Raw genomic sequence first — 20,629 nt, 5'->3', positions numbered from 1 at the left:
CACTGCTTCAGTCGAATTTTTCTTTTTAAAACATGCAATCCATTATCCCTTAATGCTTGTAGTGTTCAATGCCGTAAGGGGTCACTAGTTGCCAAGACCTAGGCTAAAATGAATGGAGAGTATTAATCTAGTACACACTGTGTGTGCGGGTGTATGTATATATGTGTGTGTGTGTGTGTGTGTGTGTGTGTGTGTGTGTGTGTGTGTGTATATATATGATCAATATTGAAGAATCGACAAATGTTTTCATTTCATAGTAAAACATTTTGTTAAATTAAAGCAATATAAATGTTTTATTATTATTATTAATAATAATAATCATCATCATAATCATAATAATTCCGTAATATTTACAAATGAATGAATATTAATAGCAATATTTTTTTCTAAATGCTAGCAACGAATACACATGATTGGTACATTATGAATTATGCAGGCACACCATAGCTTCATCTACTGAAAATAATACACCCTGATGTAAAAGGGAATCATTTTGGAAAGACTGTAATTAATTTAAGTATCTGCATACGACAATATCCATTTAGTGCAATGTTATGAAACATCATTTGAGGTACCAGAAATGATTAGAGCATATCTAATAGCCCAGTCCTCTAAGGGTTAATTACGATTGTACCCTCCAGGGATAAAGAGGACCAGGAATTGTTTACTGTAAGAGTTTTCATGCAAACTGTAGTGTTTCTCTTGGAATCTAATTGTACCTGATGGACCCATTACTGTATAATCAGAGCAGCTCCCTAGCTGGATCTCAGGGGGTTAATTAAATGAATGAGGTAGTACCCAAATCTAGGAAACAGAGAGGAGGACCACCTCATTGTGTTCCGCAACCCCATAGGATTATCGTTACTATGAACAATCAGGTTGCTTGGCATCATTGGTGTCCTTTACTTCTTGAGTTTATTGGGTTCCTATACCAAGACATTGAGGATGATCCATCACTGTTCCCCATCAATGACCTGGCCTTGCAGAGGACCTCATGACGAGCCGGAATCCTAAACGGCTCTTAGCTGTTCCTATGAACGGCTGCTGTCTGTGCAAGGTTAAATGAACAGCAAAGGGAATGTTTGTGTCTTCCTCTTCAGATGTGAGGCTTTTAGAGACAGACAGGCAGTCACTAACTGCTATGCACATTGCAACATGAGCACAGCCAGGGAGAGATCAATGATTGGTAAGGGATTTTAATCTTTTCTTCATATATGCCATCCTGCTTGTGTAGTTCATGCCATCCTGCTTGCGCTGTTGACATAGAAGCTGCCGAGATCTTTGCCATCTCAGGCTGTTTTCTCTTTTCATTTACAGACATTGTGGAAATGGGCTTTCTCTTCCTTCTATACAGTGTTAGACTGTGCTCGGAGGAATTAATGATAGGATGAATGCTCAGCCACTTCTATGGCAGGAAGAATGAATGGAGTGAGATTTGCATTGTGCTTTTCAAATATTCTGCTTTTTGAGAGTTCTGCTTTTTCCATGTGGTTTCTACTTTTTGTGCATCACAGTAATTGACATTTTAGAAATTGTAATTTTCCCTCTGTCCACAAGTAGAGTGGAATTCTAGATTCTAAACTACGAGTATTCCACATATAGAATGAATTTGTAAGAAGGATGGTATTGCACGTGTTTGCTATGGTGCATCAAAAACAATGAAATCTTTATTCTAATATTTAATTTATTATTCTTGTATTATAATATTTATTATAACAATGTGTTCTTACTACGTTTATATAGCTGGAGGTGGCAGTATAATTGTAGAGAATATATATGTATATATATATATATATGTATATATATATACATATATATATATTTGGTTATTATAGAAGTTTGACTACATTTTCTTCTTGTACACGTGTGTGCATGAGGCCTTGTATTGCCATTGTTTTTTTTTCTATCTTCATCTATCTATCAATGTATCTATTTCACAAATTTGTATGGAAACATTATTCCTATGATGTATATATGTATATATTTGATATTTACTATTGTGCTCATTAAAGAGAATAGTATCTTCATTTTATATTTAGGCCAGTGTTTAATGGGACATTTTATTATTATTAAGGCACAATCAGTAAAATAGAAGTGATATCATTGCTAGCATGACCTTGTTGAGTTATAGTACTCATTACAGATGCCATAGCAATTTGTTCCCTTCTTGGGTCTTATTTTAGTGGCATTCATAAAGAACTGCAATTGCAACTGAAATACTTCTGTATACACCTGATGCAATGTCCAGATATATCCAGTGGTTTGCTGACTAAGTGTATTTCACAGCAATGATGTATGTGTGTTATAAGGAAGCAAAGCAAAGCAATATATTATATATGTGAGTTATGATGCTTTTGTGTGGGGTCTTTCTTCATTGGCCTAAAAGAAGTCGAGAAACAAGGTAGTGCCTAACTTTTAGTATTGATGATAGTAGATGCATTAGTCTCTCCCTCGTAAAAAGATTATTTTGGCTCCTGCCATATATGAAACAGATTTTTTACAGAGCTGATTTTTTATTCTATCTATCTATCTATCTATCTATCTATCTATCTATCTATCTATCTATCTATCTATCTATCTATCTATCTATCTATCTATCTATCTATCTTTCTAGCACTGTTGTCACAAGAGAGGACTAAGGCTGTCTGTGCTCCCATTCAAGGACTATTGATGTCATTTGCTCCTGTCATGGTGACATCACTTAGCATGAAATGCTCATATTACTTGTGTTAAAAGCTGTAAGTAGAGTAGAAGTTTCACTCAACGTATGTTCCGGTTTTAAAATAAAACTGGCCCGGATCAGAAATCAGACTTTTATATTTATCTTATAAAACCCAGCCACGGAGCCATCAAAACAGTCCACCCACAGAACCATCATACCTTATTAAAGGGAGAGAAAGAAGATTTGGAGTTCATGCTGGGAGTGGAGAGTTAACTTAAGTTTGTACAAGTCCCTGAGCTGAGTATCATTATAATTATCTTTGAAGTGAGGAGTCAGGACTATTTACAATGGCCAATAAGTGCTCTCGGCTAGAGTGTATCGCTGCCAACATCAGTTGCAGCTATTATTGCACTACAGGAAGTTCTGTTGGTGGTGTTGGTTATACAATTTGTCATGATATCAGCTCAATACAATCTCAGGCCCATCAGTAAAAAAAAGTATACGTTAAATGTATACGTTTTTTTAACATGGGAGTCTATGGGCAATAGATGCCGACGGATGGCATTTTTAAAAAAATGTTTCTTCAACATCTTGTGCCACATGTTAGAGAAACGTTAAGGGAGGACACAAATTTAAGTAGAGTGATAGTGAGCGACGATTCTCCATGAGCAGTTAGCATGGGGTACTCCAGAGAACTGGAGAAATGGAACTTGCTGCTGGAGGTTCATTCTAAAGGGTCCCCTTAGGAATAGTGGCCATAGGCAATTTCTTAGTTTGCCCTCCCTTATCTCTTGCCATGAAACACTGGGCCTGGCTGTTTGCATAGGGCAGCAGTGGTGCCTGTGAACTGTCTAGGCTATCAGACACTTAGAAAAAACCTGAGTGCCCAACCACTCAGTTTGCCCATTAACACAGCTACTAAAATGTTGTACAGTCTCATATCCCCATTGGGGTAGCATTTTATATTGACTTATGAAATATTAATTATTTGATTGCTGTTTCAAATTATGAACAACACAAAGGTGAACATATATGCACGTTATCACATAATACTCATTGAGAATATCCAGTGAGCTGTATGTCAACTGTAAGGCTGGATTCACACGACCATGTTACGTCCGTAATGGACGGAACGTGTTTCGGCCGGAAGACCCGGATCGAACACATTGCAGGGAGCCGGGCTCCTAGCATCATACTTATGTACGACGCTAGGAGTCCATGCCTCTCCGTGGAACTACTGTCCCGTACTGAAAACATGATTACAGTACGGGACAGTTGTCCTGCAGCGAGGCAGGGACTCCTAGCGTCATACATAACTATGATGCTAGGAGCCCGGCTCCCTGCAGCGTGTTCGATCCGGGTCTTCCGTCTTCCGGCCGAAATACGTTCCGTCCATTACGGACGTAACATGGTCGTGTGAATCCAGCCTAACAGGAATAACACAGTTGAAGTAAGGTGTTTACATATAGTAGTCTTGGTATATTAGTTCAGAAAGAGTCTACAGTTATACTGACATTATATAGAAAAATAATTATAATATTATAATCGTTTTTCCAAATGACTTGTTTTACCGTTTTTGCTTCTAACTACAGCACAAACTGGCTGTAGTTCATGCTGCCACCTTCTCATAACTCTGCATTAGGAGAGTATCCTACTCTGTTTCCATTACGCCTGTATCCAGAACGGCTGTCGGTGCTGTAGGATGTCAATACATTCTGCAGCGTTGGCGGATGTTCTAGATTTGGGAGCCATGGAGATACTTTTTATAAAATGTATTCATATATATCAAAGTGATATAAGTGGAATAAGATTAGTGTAGAGATCCTTTAAATATTTGTGTATTTGAATGTATCTCTGCATATAAATGTATTGCTGCACATAAACCACACTACAGAAACTCTCATGTTATTAGTGTCATTTTTTTTTTTTGGGCAAAATATTGTTCAAGATGTTGCATTTTAGTTATTTTTGGAGATATTTGCCAAAGGCTTTTGGTTCCATCTGTCCATCCATATTTACTAATGGAATAAGTTCCACCTACAAGTCATCGTGATAGACAAAGTTGTCACACCTACAAGTCTTGGTGATAGACAATACCATTAATATGTCAGTTCTACTCACTATAAAAAGTGGAGAAAAGCGGGCACGTGTTTCTGTATCTGCAAAGACAAGTAAATACTAAATAAGAGGACAATTATAATTATATGTTTTGACATTTATGAATGTTCTGTAGAATTTAGACTGTCTGGCTTTCCTTTTAGTGATAATCAGGAATGCTAATTATTTCTAAACTTCAATTGAAATAAAGGAGAATATCACAACATGACACTGACACTACACATCTGCCATTTGGACTCTTTCTTTAACCCTTTCATGACCAAGAATCATTGATGCCCCTGTGTCCAGGTCAAATTTTCCATTTTTGACATGCACTTCTTTAAACGATAATATCTTTGGAACCACTTTGAATATCACAACTATTTGTACTTTGTTTTTTTTTTACAAGACTTATGAGGTTATAATTTTCTAGATTATTTTAATTAATTCAGTGTTTGTTTTTTTTTATTATAAGCAGACAAATCACTAAAAATTGTAAAAAAAAATCTATCTATCTATCTATCTATCTATCTATCTATCTATCTATCTTTCTATCTTTCTATCTATCTATCTATCTATCTATCTATCTATCTATCTATCTATCTATATACACATACACTGTAGAGCCAAGCAACAATTAGTCCTCTTCTCTTTCCGTCACCCTGGATCGCTGTGAGGGGAGAATGAAGAGGGCTACATACACACAACAGTGAAAAAAAACAGGAAGTCAACAACGAATCAACTATCAGATTTTAATGGCTGTTTTGCATCAATGTGTCTCAAAATTTGAATCCATTTCCCGGCTATCTGACCGTTTTTAACCGGCATTTGCCATCCGTTTTTCATGGACGTTAAAAAATGGATGAATTTTATTCGTTAGGGTTTTTTGTCCCACCCTCTGAAAATACCACAATGCCCACATAGATAGTGCCAGTGCCCACATAGATAATACCCACTTTAAATAGTGCCACAGTGCCCACATAGTGTCACAGTTTTCCCTGTAGGTCATGCCCACATAGTGCCACACACATTGCCCATGTAGATAGCGCCACAGTGTCCCCTGTAGATAGTGCCAATATAATGCCACAGTACCCATGTAGATAGTGCCACACCCCCTGTATATAGCACCCCACTGTAGATAGCACCACACCCCCTATAAATAGCGCCAACCCCCTGTAGATAGCAACAGCCCCCTGTATTTAGCAATATCCCCGATACAGATAGCGCCACCTAACCCCCAAAATTGGCACCCCCTTCCTGTAAATAGCACCACTGTAGCTCCCTGTAGGAGCGGAATCCCTCTGGCCTAAGATTCCGCTCCTACAGGAAGCCCCTGATGTCTCTGTCCATAAATGGACAGTGATGTCAGGGGTTAACTCTAAAAGCTCAAGGAGTAACCCCTGACATCACTGTCCATATATGGATAGTGACACCAGGGGCTTCTCCAGTAGCGGAATACCCGTCACAGAGCGATCTGACACCGGGGATTCCGCTCCTAGAGAGAGCCGCTGACGTCATTGTCCATATATGGATAGTGACACCAGGGGCTTCTCCTTTAGCAGAATCCCCGGCCAGTGCATTTTGACACCGGGGATTCCGCTCCTAGAGTTAGTTCAGGTGGCGCTATCTACAGTGTGGGGTGTGATGCTATCTACAGTGGGGCGGTTGCTATCTGCAGGGGGAGTGGCACTATCTACATCAGGGATGGAATGATGGCGGGGGCTCAGTCTAGGAGGGGAGTCCTCAGCCAGAGCGCTGGCCGGGGATTCCGATGCTGGTTGGAGCTTAGATGAAGCTATCTACAGAGGGTTTTGCGCTGGCTACAGGCGGTTGTGGGTGGCACTATCTACAGTGGGGGGTGTATTCCAGGGCTCTCAAAGCCCCGGCCAACATGAGAGTGCAGTGCTGCTCACACTGAAGCAGCACTGCACTCATTAAACCCAATTCAGGCTGTCAAGGTTTATACACGTGCTAACTGCACAGGGCATCGGCAGTTAAGTCGTGAAGGGGTTAATTAGGCCTCCTTCACATACAGAATTTTTTTGGCAATTTAAACTGCATCAAAAAACACTCCAAATAACGCCAGTGTTGTTTAAATGTGACATACAAGTTTTTTTTGTGTGTTTTAGTGGCCTTTATTTTGGCGTTTTCATGTAATGTTTTTTTTTATGCATGTTTTTTTCTGGCTTTTTAAAAGTCCTATAGAGAAGCCTATGAAAAAAAATGCCTGAAAAAATGTCATACCCACAGCAATGACAACAAAATTGCCTTCAAAAGGCCACAAACAAAAATGCAGTACATGTAGTGCATTTCATATTTTTCTATAGATTTTAATGTAATATCTGTCCGCATTAAAAAAAGGCCATTAAAAAGTCACGAAAAACGCACAAAAACAGAGCAGAGCGCTGTATCTGATTCCAGACGTAGACTGATAATTCTGCAATTTGGCAGAGAAGTAGAAAGTGAGAATATTTTTCTCACAATAATATATATGGAGGCAATTACCTAAATCCACAATGAATCAAGCAAAGCTATATCATAGATTTGACAATCCGCACTATACCCGAAAATCAGGCCAGATGTTTTCAGCCACATGTGAATGGATTTTTGTCTAACTCTATTCACTTGCACTTTACTGTACTTTGTTATGGGGTTTCAGTGCACAACATATCCGCCACATCTAAGAGTGGCCTCTTTCATATGTTCCCTTGTTATGTTTACTAATGAAGAAGACATATTGCAAGACAGAACAACATTAATTTAAAAGTGAATTATATGCCCTATTGGTCAGAATACATAATATTGATTTACTGTAATATCAGCAAAAAATAATTATGCAGTCTCAATGAAATAGAATGTGACTTTATTGGTCTATTTACAGCTCAGAGTGTTAATATCCTTAGAGCAGTGGGTTTAATATAGAATTCTGCTCCATTTAAAAAGAAAATAATGTTAAAAGATTAGAGTATAAATAAAGATTAAAAAAAATCACTTTACAAAACTCATATGGGCATCATAAGAAGCAATTCTGAGGGTATGTTCACACGCTTAACCAAAAACGTCTGAAAATACGGAGATGTTTTCAAGGGAAAACAGCTCCTGATTTACACTGATTTACAGACGTTTTTTTTTATCAAAGTCACGTTTTTCGTGGCGTTTTTTACGCCCGTTTTTGGAGCTGTTTTTTTCAAAACAGCCGCGTAAAAAAACAGCCTGTCGGAACAGAACACCGTTTTCCCATTGCAATCAATGGGCAGATGTTTTGAGGTGTTCTACTTCAGATTTTCCGGCCATTCTTCGGCCGTTTACGGCCTGAAAAATGGGCGAAAATAAGCCGTGTGAACATACCCTAAGGCTGGGTTCACACGAGCACATTAACGTCCGTAATGGACTGACGTATTTCGGCCGGAAGTCCCGGACCGAGCTCAGTGCAGGGAGCCGGGCTCCTAGCATCATAGTTATGTACGATGCTAGGAGTCCCTGCCTCGCTGCAGGACAACTGTCCCGTACTGTAATCATGTTTTCAGTATGGGACAGTAGTTCCACGGAGAGGCAGGGACTCCTAGCATCGTACATAACTATGATGCTCGGAGCCCGGCTCCCTGCACTGAGCTCGGTCCGGGACTTCCGGCCGAAATACGTCCGTCCTTTACGGACGTTAATGTGCTCGTGTGAACCCAGCCTAAGGCATAAGAGCAGTGGTGAAAAAGAAGATATGTTTTCAGATTAACTCACACTTCATTAGATGCTTAGACTACCACATAGCCAAGCTCAAGTCATTGTTCATAGCTGTGCTCTTTGTGTATAGACTTTAAGGGCACATTCACACGTGGTGGAATTGCTGTTGAATTCCGCTGCGGACAGTCCGCAGTGGAATTCTGCAGCAGCCGTTTTTACATCTATTTCTATACATTTTTAGGTAAGTTAGTTCAGATGTTGCGGAAAATAACTATGCAGAATTTAGGCTGCGGTGCAGAATTTTCCCTCCGCATCATGCTCATGGTGCTGCGGAGAATCTGCGGAATTTCACTGCGGATTTCAGCCTTTGCATTGCAAAGGCTGAAATCTGTGGCAAGTCTGCTGTGATATCTGCAACGTCTGAACTACCTGTCAAATATGAAAATGTTGCTGCAAATTCGGAACGAATCTGCAGCAACATTTTTGTGCAGAAAAATTCCGCCACATCTGAACATGGCCTAAGAAGTATTTAGATCCCTAGGTTATGATCTCATCATTGAGATCCTCACCTATTGGCAGAACAGGATACTAAGTCATCTGTTGTTCTTTTGAGACAGAACGAGACGTCAAAGAGGAGAAAAGGCGATGTAGTCAGCAGGATATGTGTGCGGCACTCTCAATGGTTTATAGAGAGTTAAAGAAAGAGCCGAGCACTTATTTCTAGGCCTTAACTGTAATTCCACTAGTAAAAAGTCTACTTTTGCAGAATTCAGGCATTTAGTGTTAGTTAGTTAGTTAGTTAGTTAGTTAGTTAGTTAGTTAGTTAGTTAGTTAGTTAGTTAGTTAGTTAGTTAGTAGTGTAGTTACTAGTAGTCCAACTAGTAGACCAAAGGTAAGAAGTAATGATGACTAATTGATACAGTATTTGGAAAAAACAATCATATTGTTTGAAGAGGATTTGTCAGCTACCCTGACATGTTTGTTTAAGTACATAACTCTGCAGCACCTTTTCTTCTAACTCTGCATTGTACATTTCCTCTGTTATTCCTATTGGAAATTGATGAATACATTGACAACTCAGTGTTACTATTCCCCTTGTCAAAGTGGGGTGTCTCTACACTTTCTGATACTGTCGGCACTGATTGGCTAGTGTCAGTCCGTGTAGGGACACACCCCAAACTGGTAACACCTAGTTGTCAAATTAATCTTACATTTCTAGGAGGAATAACAGAGGAACAGTTCTAGGAAATTATGCTTCAGAATTGTTAAATTATAGGAATGCAAGTATTTACCAAAACAGACATGTCAGTAGAGCCGACAGGTCCTCTTTAAGTTTAAAACCTTTTTTTCTTAACCTACTTTCATACAGTATATTACATTTGACCAACAGTCAAACTCAGATTTGTCAAACAAAATAAGCCTTGGAATTTACATCTCAATGGTTTGTGTTGCATTCAGTAAATTACTCTAAAGGTTATGTGTAAAACCGTAAAATCAGTCAAACTTAACTTATGTCTTGCTACTACAACTGATCATTTGTGTATGTATTATAAAGGGTTTGGAATTGGTATTTTTAGGCTGGGTTCACACTGAGTTTTTTGCAGGCGGAAATTCCTCCTCAAAATTCAGTTTTGAAGTTTGAGGCAGATTTTCCTCTGCCTGCACGCCATTGAGCGCCGCGGGCATAAAACTCAGCGAAATATGCTTTCTCTGCCTCCCATTGATGTCAATGGGAGGTCAGAGGCGTAAACGCCCGAAGATAGGGCATGTCCCTTCTTTCTCCCGCGAGACGGTTTTACCGATCGCGGGAAAAAGGCGCCTCCGCCTCCCATTGAAATCAATAGGAGGCATTTTCGGCTAGTTCTAGACGAGTTTTGCGGTGCGGTTACACTACAAAGAAGAATTAGAAGCCATCTGCAATAAACAAAATTATGTGAAAGTCTTCATGCCCTTGTAAACTACCTCTGTTCACAAAATACCACATAATTACTGTATCAAATGGATAGAGTAAGATGTACGTGTTTAAAGCACCAACATGTCTCCACTTCTAAAGTGTGTAGTAATTACCCTCGGAGCAGAATAGATATTAAATCTATAATAACCCTATGAAGAAAAATGCTGTATTAATGTGCATCATCAATTTTAGCCAAGTTTGCAACTAGTAATTATAACTGGGACATACAATTATATATTATAATTAGCATACATTTTGAAATCTAGTTGTTTGCTGCATAAAATACATGCATTTTAATTGTGTGTCTACAATAAGAAAAGAGAGGTGCTCCCAAACGATATTTTATTTACCTCAAGACCTCAAATAATTATAAATAAGTATAGGCAAGACTAAATCATCCAAAAGAAAACTGTCCAAGACTCCAGTCTACTCGATTCACTACTTTAATGTCAGTACATCCCATTTAGAGTCATCACAAAAACAAGGTTAATATTCCATCGCTTACATGTTTCGAGTGCTAGCTGTGCTCTTAGGGCACGTTCAGACGTGGTGTGGTTTTTCCGCTGCAAATGTTGGTGCAGATTTGGGGCAATTACGCAACGAATCTGCACCAACATTTGCATATTTCACAGGTAATTCAGACGTTGCAGAAAACACTGCGGACTTGCCACAGATTTCAGTTTTTGCATTGCAAAGGCTGAAATACGCAGTGAAATTCTGATTCTTCTCCGCAACAGACAGCGCATGCTGCGGAGGGAAAATTCCACACCGCAGCCTATGGTCCGCAGCGGAGTTTTCCGCAACGTCTGAACTAACTTGCCTAAAAATGCATAGAAACAAATGTAAATAACGGCCGCTCGAGAATTTCACTGCGGACTGTCCGCAGCGGAATTCCACAGCAATTCCGCCACGTCTGAACTTGCCCTTAGTAATTGCTAACTCTGGACTGATTCCACCAAACATTTAAAGTCAAACCTACCCCTCGATTTATACAAGAATGCATTACATGTTACATCATTACAGGTACGGCACAAAGGTTGAACCTGACAATCCATGTCTGTAATTAAAAATATATTTTTCATAATCCATTTTCAAATTGTAACTAGTTACTCCATTAGTTTATGTCTGGATCAAGGGAAACTTCCATTGTTGGTAACTCAGAAAATATTTTAACAGCCAATATCATAAATGCTGCAAAGCAATGATTTACAAAATATCCTAGTGCTATTTTATATTTTACATACAAAAATTCGTGAGATACCTAATGTATCATGTACAGTAAAGCTTAGAGGGCTTTTCCAGTCTGAGGAAATTGATGGCCTATCCTCCGGAAAGGCCATCAATATCTCACCGGTCGAGGTCTGACTCCTGGCACCCCCGACGAACAGATGTTTTGAACCGCTGTTTTCCGGAGGATAGGTCATGAATTTCTTCGGACTGGAAAACTCCTTTAATATTAAGTAAATTAAAAAAGATGTTTTTAACTATATAGGCCAATTAAAGACATGAGTTGTCAGGGTTAACCTTTGTGTTGTATCTATAAGTCCAGAGTTAGCCATGACTATGAGTGCAGTTGGGGCTCAAAACTGGTAAGAGATAGAATTTTAACCTTGTTTCTGTGATGTCTCTATATTGGATGTACTTACATTAAAGTAGTGGATCGAGTAGAATGTAGTGCTGGACTGTTTTCTTTTGGATTATCTATTTACACGTATGGGGTGATACTTGCACCTGTTGAATGCAAATTCTTGAGTCACTAAACCACAGTTGCTGAAATCAGGTGAGCTGTTTTTCCTCTTTCTTGTCTACAAGATTAAATCATAAAGCTCTTGGGTCAATTTACTTGAGAAGTTTTTGTAAATGTAAAAAAAACTTGTGTATATATCTGTTCACCTTTACTAAGCCTAGAAGAAGATATAAGGGAGCTGTATTTATATCTGTTTCATTATATACTCTTAGGCCACTTCCATACAGGGGCATTTTGGTCAGTATTTTGCACTAGTAAAACAAGGAGTGGGTCGAAAACTCAGAAGAAGTGCAAATCTTTCCATTACACGTTTTCTCTGTGTAGGTTCCACTCCTGGTTTTGGCTTACAAATACTGACCAAAATACTGATGTGTGATAAAAAGCCATATGAAGACTTCAACAGAATTCAGGTTGGCAGCAGAAGGCATGTATGATACCATTCCCAAAAATTTTGATGATGAACTGTAAAGCGTAATTTCAAGTATTGGATATTTAAAGCTCTATTTCTTGATTCACATTTTCTTCTTCTGTTCCTTGAGTCAATTTGGATTTGTTACACTACCGGTTTGTTCATGTCCTCTTGAAAGAATTGCCAAACTATCAAAAGAGCTTCAGCCCACATCAGTGCTCGGGATATTATGTTTGAAATTGGTTAGTGACCTACAAAAGGTTGGGAACCTCTGGCCTACATCAAAGTCATCAAATTCGTAATCTAAAAAGTCATTAAACACTGAGACAAACCAATGATTGACCGACACTTTCATTGGGTTAGTACCTATATATTCTTCCACCCAAAGCAGTAGCATAACTAGTAGTTTTATTAATTAAAGGCGGCTGAAAACCTTGAAGAACAGTTTTAGAATTCTCCAATTTGCATGCAGAAGTTCTTCCATAGAACCTTAACCTATTAGCTATATTGTGAGAATATATTTCAAAGAATTATTCTGAAATTATTGAAGGAACAGCAGCTTCTCAGTCCTATGGAAATATTGGGATTACTAAAGATTATAACAATAAATCCCTTTTCACACTGTGTTTATGGTCTCTAACATACTAGTATATATTCCGGGAAAAGCTCCTGACATATATGTTAAACGGAGGCTGTGACAGATGCCTAATGGTGGCATCAGTCACCCATAGACTATTTTGGCATCCGTTTAACAGATACGTCATTAACTCTCTAGACCTTTTCTTGGCGTATTCGTTAAACAACCCCTTTAACGGTTGTTATTTTCCCTCTGCAACGTTCTGTTGATTTGTTCATTATTTCACAAGAATATCTATGTACCATTCTACAATATTTTAGAAAAATGTTTCTATAAAAATATTTTAAGATTGCCTTTCTGGGTAGCTACATGTTTTCCTAGAGAGCACTTTGATGTAAACTACCAATAGAGTACCTTATATAGCTGCACTCATTTTACCTCCCCCATTGGCTGAGGCTTCCATAGGCTCTTCATAGATTCCCTTGAAGCTACAAAAGAACACTAGTCTTTCACCTTACTGTCAAAGGCCATTAATGAACCCATTTTATATTACTCCATGATTGAATTGTGACTTAAGCCAATTTCAAGCGTCCTGATTATTACTGATTTCTGTGAGAATGTCAATGTAAGTAAGCTCAGTTCTTTCCTATGTGTCTCCAAAGAACCATGGTATATTTGTTTGTGTGTACTATGCAGTTTTAAAAAAAGACTCTGCAATATGAAAGGATTTGCCTGAGCCATGGTTTGACTTCTGTAAGATTGTAACATATAAGCATCTTTGGCCTGGAAATACTTGAGTTTATTTTTTATTTTATTTTTTGCTTTTTTAAAGCTTATCTTCATTATTTGATTCATGACCTGGACTAGTTCTATATTATGTACTGAACTTGCTATATTTCTGAAAAAAAAAATTTTTGTTCTCATTCTGCTCTACTTAAGTTTTATGTGTGCTTTATTTGTGCATGTGTTCAAGAATACTCCTAAGTTGTGTTATGTGTTTTTGAAACATAATAAATATATATTTTAAAAGAAAAGAAAGGGGTTACTCCACTTGGACATTCCCTTTTCTAAGTGCAGCTAACCTGGTGATCAGCAGATCCGTGCAGGACTGGCTGCCGTTACCCACAATGCTGTGGGAGCCACTCATTTCCCCCGCAGCACCCAGTGATAACAGCTGAATTGCAGGTGTAAATTTTGTATTCACATCCATTTCTTTTTTATTGCTCTTGTGCATCTAAAACAAAGAATGAAGCAACTTCGCTATATGCCATAATGACATATTTCCTGTGTTTTTTTTTTTATAGAGCCCCTATGCAGACCTATGTGTCTCCATGGTAACAGACAACAAACAAACCTTGTGTCGTCTGATCCTGCAGTCATACACCCTTCCATCTTTACCGTACTGTCCCCTACATTAATTTGGTAGTTTAGCAAATAGTATGGACCAATAAAAAAGATAGGTTAGACTATACAGAGTTTGTTTGTTGACTGTATAGGATCTGTAGAATAAAAACTATAGGAAATTTTTAATCAAGACATATAGCCAAGTTGCTTCAATTTTCGTTTGATATACATTAGGATGATTTAAAAAATGATATTGCATTTAAAATAATAAAGTATTTTCTGCTCTTTTCAGCGTAGATCTGCAATGTCTAATAGAGGGGGTGCTAAGCAGGGGACCCCTTCTATTATACCTCTGATGCTCTTGTTGCCTAAATTAAAAGTAATCTCATAAATTAGAGCATCTATATGATCACCTAATAAAGACCCACTAATGGATGTATTTTCATCCACTAAACAGCCACACATAGTGAAATATAACAGTATATGGGCTTGAATGTAGATGTTACCTCTGCGGTAGACTTGATTAAAGTAAGAATGAGTTTGTACAGTTCCATGTGGCATATTTTAGTGCTTGTAGCTTTTCTGACTGGTCGAGAGGGCTCAGTCAGAGTCGATGTGCACTATTGGCATATAGTACATGCTATATTTATGCATCCTGTCCCAAGCAACACAATAAATGCATGCACCATCTATATTAGGACAGTTGTATTACTAACCTAATCCAACAGGATATGTCCTACTGTCTGACTCTATTTAAAGGCAAATCTGGGTGGATTTGCTCTTTAATGTACATTGGACATTTATATGAATACAGAAAGGGTCTTATACTTAGAGGGTGCGAGGTAAGAAATAAGCTATTTATTTTTCTAAACTAACTGAGATATTTTCTAAAGAAAAAGTGAAGTCTTGCGCTTGTGTTATAAGATTCTCCTTAAGAAGAAAACTTCAAAAGGAACTGAAGTAGGCAGCATAAAATTCCCTAGTGCATTTTATGAGTACAGTGTTGTTTTTTCTACTGACGCTATCAAGAAAGGAAAAGGGCAACACTTATTTTGAAAATTCTCTTTCATGTTCCCTGATGCATTTTGCAAACTCTGTTAGATAATCCTATCAGCCACATTTTTCAGTGATGTACAGATTGGAGTGGCCATGCATTTTGTAAGGAATAGATATTAGGCATCTAGCAGAAACCACATGTAATTTGTGCTCTTGTTTTTGGGGTCAGACTATCCTCTGCCTGGGCACCTATGATTTTCGAGCTGTGTCTTCGCTTTAGTTACTATGTCCCTGTACACTGTAATTCTTTACAGAAGGCTAAATGTGATTTCCGTGGAAGAGCAAGATGCTAAAAGAAACATACAGCATATGCAATACCCAATGAAATATGGTCGCTTTCCCCTGCATGTGAATGATACAAAGGCAGCTTTCCTGACATATGAGAGATTTCATACTTTACGGGCTCTTCAATATTCTGAAGTCAATAGGAGCATGTTTTAAGGCTGCACTCATTGATTTTGAGGTTAAGGATGCATGAGTAGGAGGCCATACTTCAAAGAGCTCACAATGGTCTTTAGCATACAGTCCAGATGAAACATGACAGCAACGCTCCGCTGAGCAGCACTCTGTCACTGTGGAGTACTGTATTAGGTTAGTAAAAGGAGATATATTTTAGGTTGTGATTTGAGGATGTTTTCCCCCCTAGCAGTACAGTACTTATACATAGCACATTAACCCAGAATCCCCAATTTATTAATGTAATAACTTATTATATTAAGTAGGTTACAACCTACATTTACCTATGTATCCTGCAATAATAGGGATCCACTTTAGGGAATATGAGGAAACATCTATTCACTAATATAATGTTATTATCCAAAACATCTCTTTTAGTCATTGGAGAAATGTTTTGATATCCAGTAAAGCTGTGGGGAAATGTATATGTTACTAAAGGGGCAAAAACAATGTGGGAAGACTCTGTACACACTTGTGTTAATGCGGTACTTCTGGCTTTCTTGTAATTTTTACATCAAGAATAGCATAGTTGGCAGAATTATTCTTACAGCAAAAAATAGTGGAACAATGTTCGCCTTTAGGCCTTATTCAGACGAGTGTGTACGTTTTGTGTATGCAAAAAAAAACGGATTGTATTTAATGCATTTCAGTTTCTTGTGGTATTAGTGTGCTTTCCGCGTGGCATCAGTGTTCCAGTTTTTGGTTTTTTTCTCATCACTTCTTTAGCAACTTGTGCGTGAAAAACACGGACAGCACACAGATGTCGTCCGTCTGCTGTCCATTGTTTTCACGCACCCATTGACTTCAATGGGCGACATGGTCTGCAAAAACTAACCAAAATAGGGCACGCAGTGAGTTTCATGCAACCAACACACGCTGCGTGAAAAACCACGGACATGTGAATAGCCCCATTGAATTGCATAGGTCCGTGTGTTGTCTGTTTTTTTAACGGACAGCACATGGACATATAATATGCTCGCCTTATTCTTTAGAAAACGTAGCTGTCATGGCTCCGTCATAAACTGAAGCCATGACACCAGCCTGTGTCTGCTAATGAATCCTCAGGTAAGTGGTAGGGAATTTGAGGGTTAATATTGGATTCCACAATAGATACCAATATTGGATACAATTGATTAGAGAATTGCTGCTTATGCCGTTCCTTAATATAATCTATTGAGCAGTTTATAGGGAGAGTTTTCACTTTTAATAAAATATCCTTCATTTTAACGCCTCCGTCTTGAGGATTCAGCTGTACATACATCTTGTTGAAAGTATTGTTGTCCTGTTTATCATGTTGTCATAATTTATGATTGGCAGAATATATTTAAATATAGATAGTTTATGACCTTTTTTTTCTAATTTAACATTATGCTGATTGGAAACAATGGGTCTTGGTATAAATGAGGCAATCAGCAGTGATTTGATTTGAGGGAGATTCGATTCAACAAGTATAAATAGTTATTAGGGACTACTGTGGTAACATCGGACCTGCTGTTTAGATAAATAAATTAGATCTAAAATGAGAAAAAAAATCAATATGTAAAATTGGATCATTTTCAGGCCCTTGAATCAATTCGAGAGTTGTAAATCATCAAATATATTTACATTTTTGTCTAAACTTGGTGTACCCATGATGAACACAATACTGTAAACTGCCATGATGTGCATTCAGCCTTCTTAGTTAGCTGTAAGCAAGTGACATCACAAAGGTATGACCAACAATTTACCTCAAGCCTAAACCCTTATGCGCAGACAGAGCTGTGTGCATGGGGCTGTACGGAGGCACATGGAGTCACCTGTTGCTCTGTACTTAGAAGCCACACGGACTCCATGTGCTGCTCTATGGTTCTCCATTCAGCGCCATATGGCAGAGATATTCTCCCCTAAAATAAATGCTTGTAAGGGAAAATTCTACTGTAATACGCCATCCGATGAAACGTGCCAAGATTTTGTTTGTTGTATTCGTACAGTAGGGCCCCATATATATATATATATATATATATAGGCTTGGATGCAGAAACCCCTTCCCAATGAAACATATAAGCAGACAATTGACTACCTGGATATCAATGGCTCTGTTCACATGTGTGTTGCTTTTTCCGTTGCACTGTTCTATCCAGCAAATAGACAGAAATGTGATAGACCCATTATGGCTCAAAGGAATCTGTTAGGGTCCCTTAGGATCCATTGCAAAATGGATCCACCAAATCTGTCTTGGCTCCTGTAAAAAATGAAATCTTTTTTTTAATTCAATCCTTCTCATGCCAGCAAAATAAACCCCATAATGATTGCCGTGATAACTGTGGAGGGATTAGGAAAATATTTCTATATGTTACATAATTATAGAATTTATTCTGTCTATTAACTGTATGATGCAAGCTTCTCAGGTAGATGGTTGTTATCTCAATAGTCTTTACAGTTTCAGTATCTTCTTATTCTGTGATGGATCATATATAAGAAAAGGTAATATAAACTCTTTCCTCCCGTGCTTCTAGGCTAAACTGCGTGTCAATCAAAGTATTAAGAAAATAACTGAATTTTTCATTTTATGGAGCCATAAATAACTTGATACATCCTGATTGGCTTGTAAATAGAGAGCACTCAGCTGTAAAGTCAGTATATACAATACTATGAAGCCTGCAGTGGTTCTCCATTTAAATGATAATAGTACTATAAGGAATATTACCTAACCATCAGGTATGAAAAGACAACGCCACATTGTCTTATTAGATTCTCATAGTTAGTCTGTACTCATTCTTCCCCAGAAAAAACAATATTTGTTTAATTACTGCCCTCTTCTATTCCTTGAAGCCATCCCCCTCTATAATTACTGGTACTTAGCAAGTGAGAGGAAGAATACTGAGCTGGAGGGAGGCTGGGAGGAAGACCAGCATTACATTCAGCACATTTAAATGCAGAGAACATATTATCTGTTTCAGGATGCTAGAGGCGGCTTCAAATGAGGGCTCAGACATACCGATAAAAAGTGAGTTTTTGGCAAAGCAGTCGAGAGTGAAAATCAATTATTTTGCAACACGACAAGTGAAATATAAGGACTTTACAAAAGGCTGTGGATGCAATCGCTAAATAGTTTTCTTTCTCTCTGTCAAGGGTTAGAATATATCTTCCTTTACCAAATGAAACTAATTATGTCTACAAAAACTAATTAAAGCAGCATATAGTGTAACTCTATTCTGCCACAACATGGATAATATATATATACATATATATATATATATATATATATATATATATTTATTTATTTTTTTTGTCAAGTTACAGTAGTTTGCAGTTCACAGAGTGCACATGTTGATTTCTAGCATCAGCCTAAGTGCTCATGGATAACCAGAGATTTTAATCAATGCAGAAGTTGAGAGCTTAAAATCTATGGACACCTTTGCACTGACATTTTTTTTATTGTACATTTGCAATTTTAAATTCAAAATTAATTAACTTTTGTAAATACAATTTTGCTACTGTAGAGTCTATGTAAATCTTGTACATAGCTGACTGTCCTGCTGTTTCTGACATAGATTTAACAGCACACTGCTCTTGGCTTTGTCGCTATCTTTGCTCTCCCCCTCTTTTCTCTCTGTGTTGGAGATAACAGCAGTGAGGTGGTTGTACACAGCAGATCAGAGTGGGGAAACATTTAAAGGAGTTGTTTGAGCATGGGACGGATTTTCATACTGATGACACAGGATAGATCATCAGTATATAATCGGTGGGGGTCCAACACCCGGCCCCCGCACCGATCAGCTGTGCTGGCTGCCTCCTGCACCGGCAGTAATGCAGTGTTCAGTGCTGGAAGCAGATGGCTCCAACCACTGTATAGCGGCCGTGTTGCAACACTGCAGCTCTGCTCCTATTCAAGTGAATAGGAGCAGAGCTGCAGTACTGCAGCACAGCCGCTATACAGTGGTCTGAGCCATCTGCTTCTGGCACCGACTCCTGCATAGCTGGCAGAGGCAGCCATAACAGCTGATCGGTGCGGGGTCCGGACCTCCATCGATAATATACTGATGATCTATCTTGTGGATAGGTCATCAGTATGAAAAACCGCCCTATGTCCAGACGACCCCTTTAAGTGTTCAGGGAGGGCAGATCAAATAGTCTATACTGAATCAGGGTGTAGATAGGGAGAAAAGCACACAGGGGAAGGGTGTAAATCACACAGGTTGTAGAGGAGAGCACCCACAACAGCCTCTGCTGGGGGAGGGAGAGTGAAATCACACACTTTTCAGCATCAGTTTGTCAGCAAAACAGAGAAGAGATCCCTCATGGGATATAGAAGGAGGAGCAATTCAGGAATGAAGGAAACAGTTCAGGAATTAGAGCTAGTGAAGGCAGCAGCATCCTGGATTCACAGAACTCACATCCAGCATGTATTACTTTCTGACACATGAGAAAGGTCTGAAAATAAGAAAAGGTTGCAAATTGCATATCAGGAGGTCTGAAAATAAGTGAAGGAATGAAGATAGTGTCACGTTCTGTGGGTATGTGGACCCACTAGGCCGCACCGCCGTAGCAGGGAGGCAGCTGGCTAAACAACAGAGCACCCCAGCAATACAAAGTCCTGCACTAGGGTACCTGATTGTCCAGACAGTAGCCGAGGCTTTGGCACGGATGGAGGTGGGTGCAGCAGTTTA

General features: G+C 38.6%; 1 protein-coding gene across 12 annotated transcripts in view; it reads left to right on the top strand.

Annotated features, from left to right (window-relative positions):
* LINGO2 (leucine rich repeat and Ig domain containing 2) overlaps positions 1-20,629 on the top strand; it is a 1,254,957-nt gene that overhangs the window by 1,025,356 nt on the left and 208,972 nt on the right. The window contains exon 1 of one of the 12 annotated variants that reach the window (XM_075826630.1): positions 907-1,186. The exons of the other annotated variants lie outside the window; for them this stretch is intronic. The gene's annotated coding sequence lies outside the window, so the exon portion shown is untranslated. Of the gene's footprint in view, positions 1-906; positions 1,187-20,629 lie in introns of those variants that run through there. 12 annotated transcript variants of the gene reach the window in all.

Source organism: Rhinoderma darwinii, chromosome 1 (assembly GCF_050947455.1).
Source record: "Rhinoderma darwinii isolate aRhiDar2 chromosome 1, aRhiDar2.hap1, whole genome shotgun sequence".
NCBI lineage: Eukaryota > Metazoa > Chordata > Amphibia > Anura > Rhinodermatidae > Rhinoderma > Rhinoderma darwinii.
This window is presented reverse-complemented; position numbering and strand designations above follow the sequence as displayed.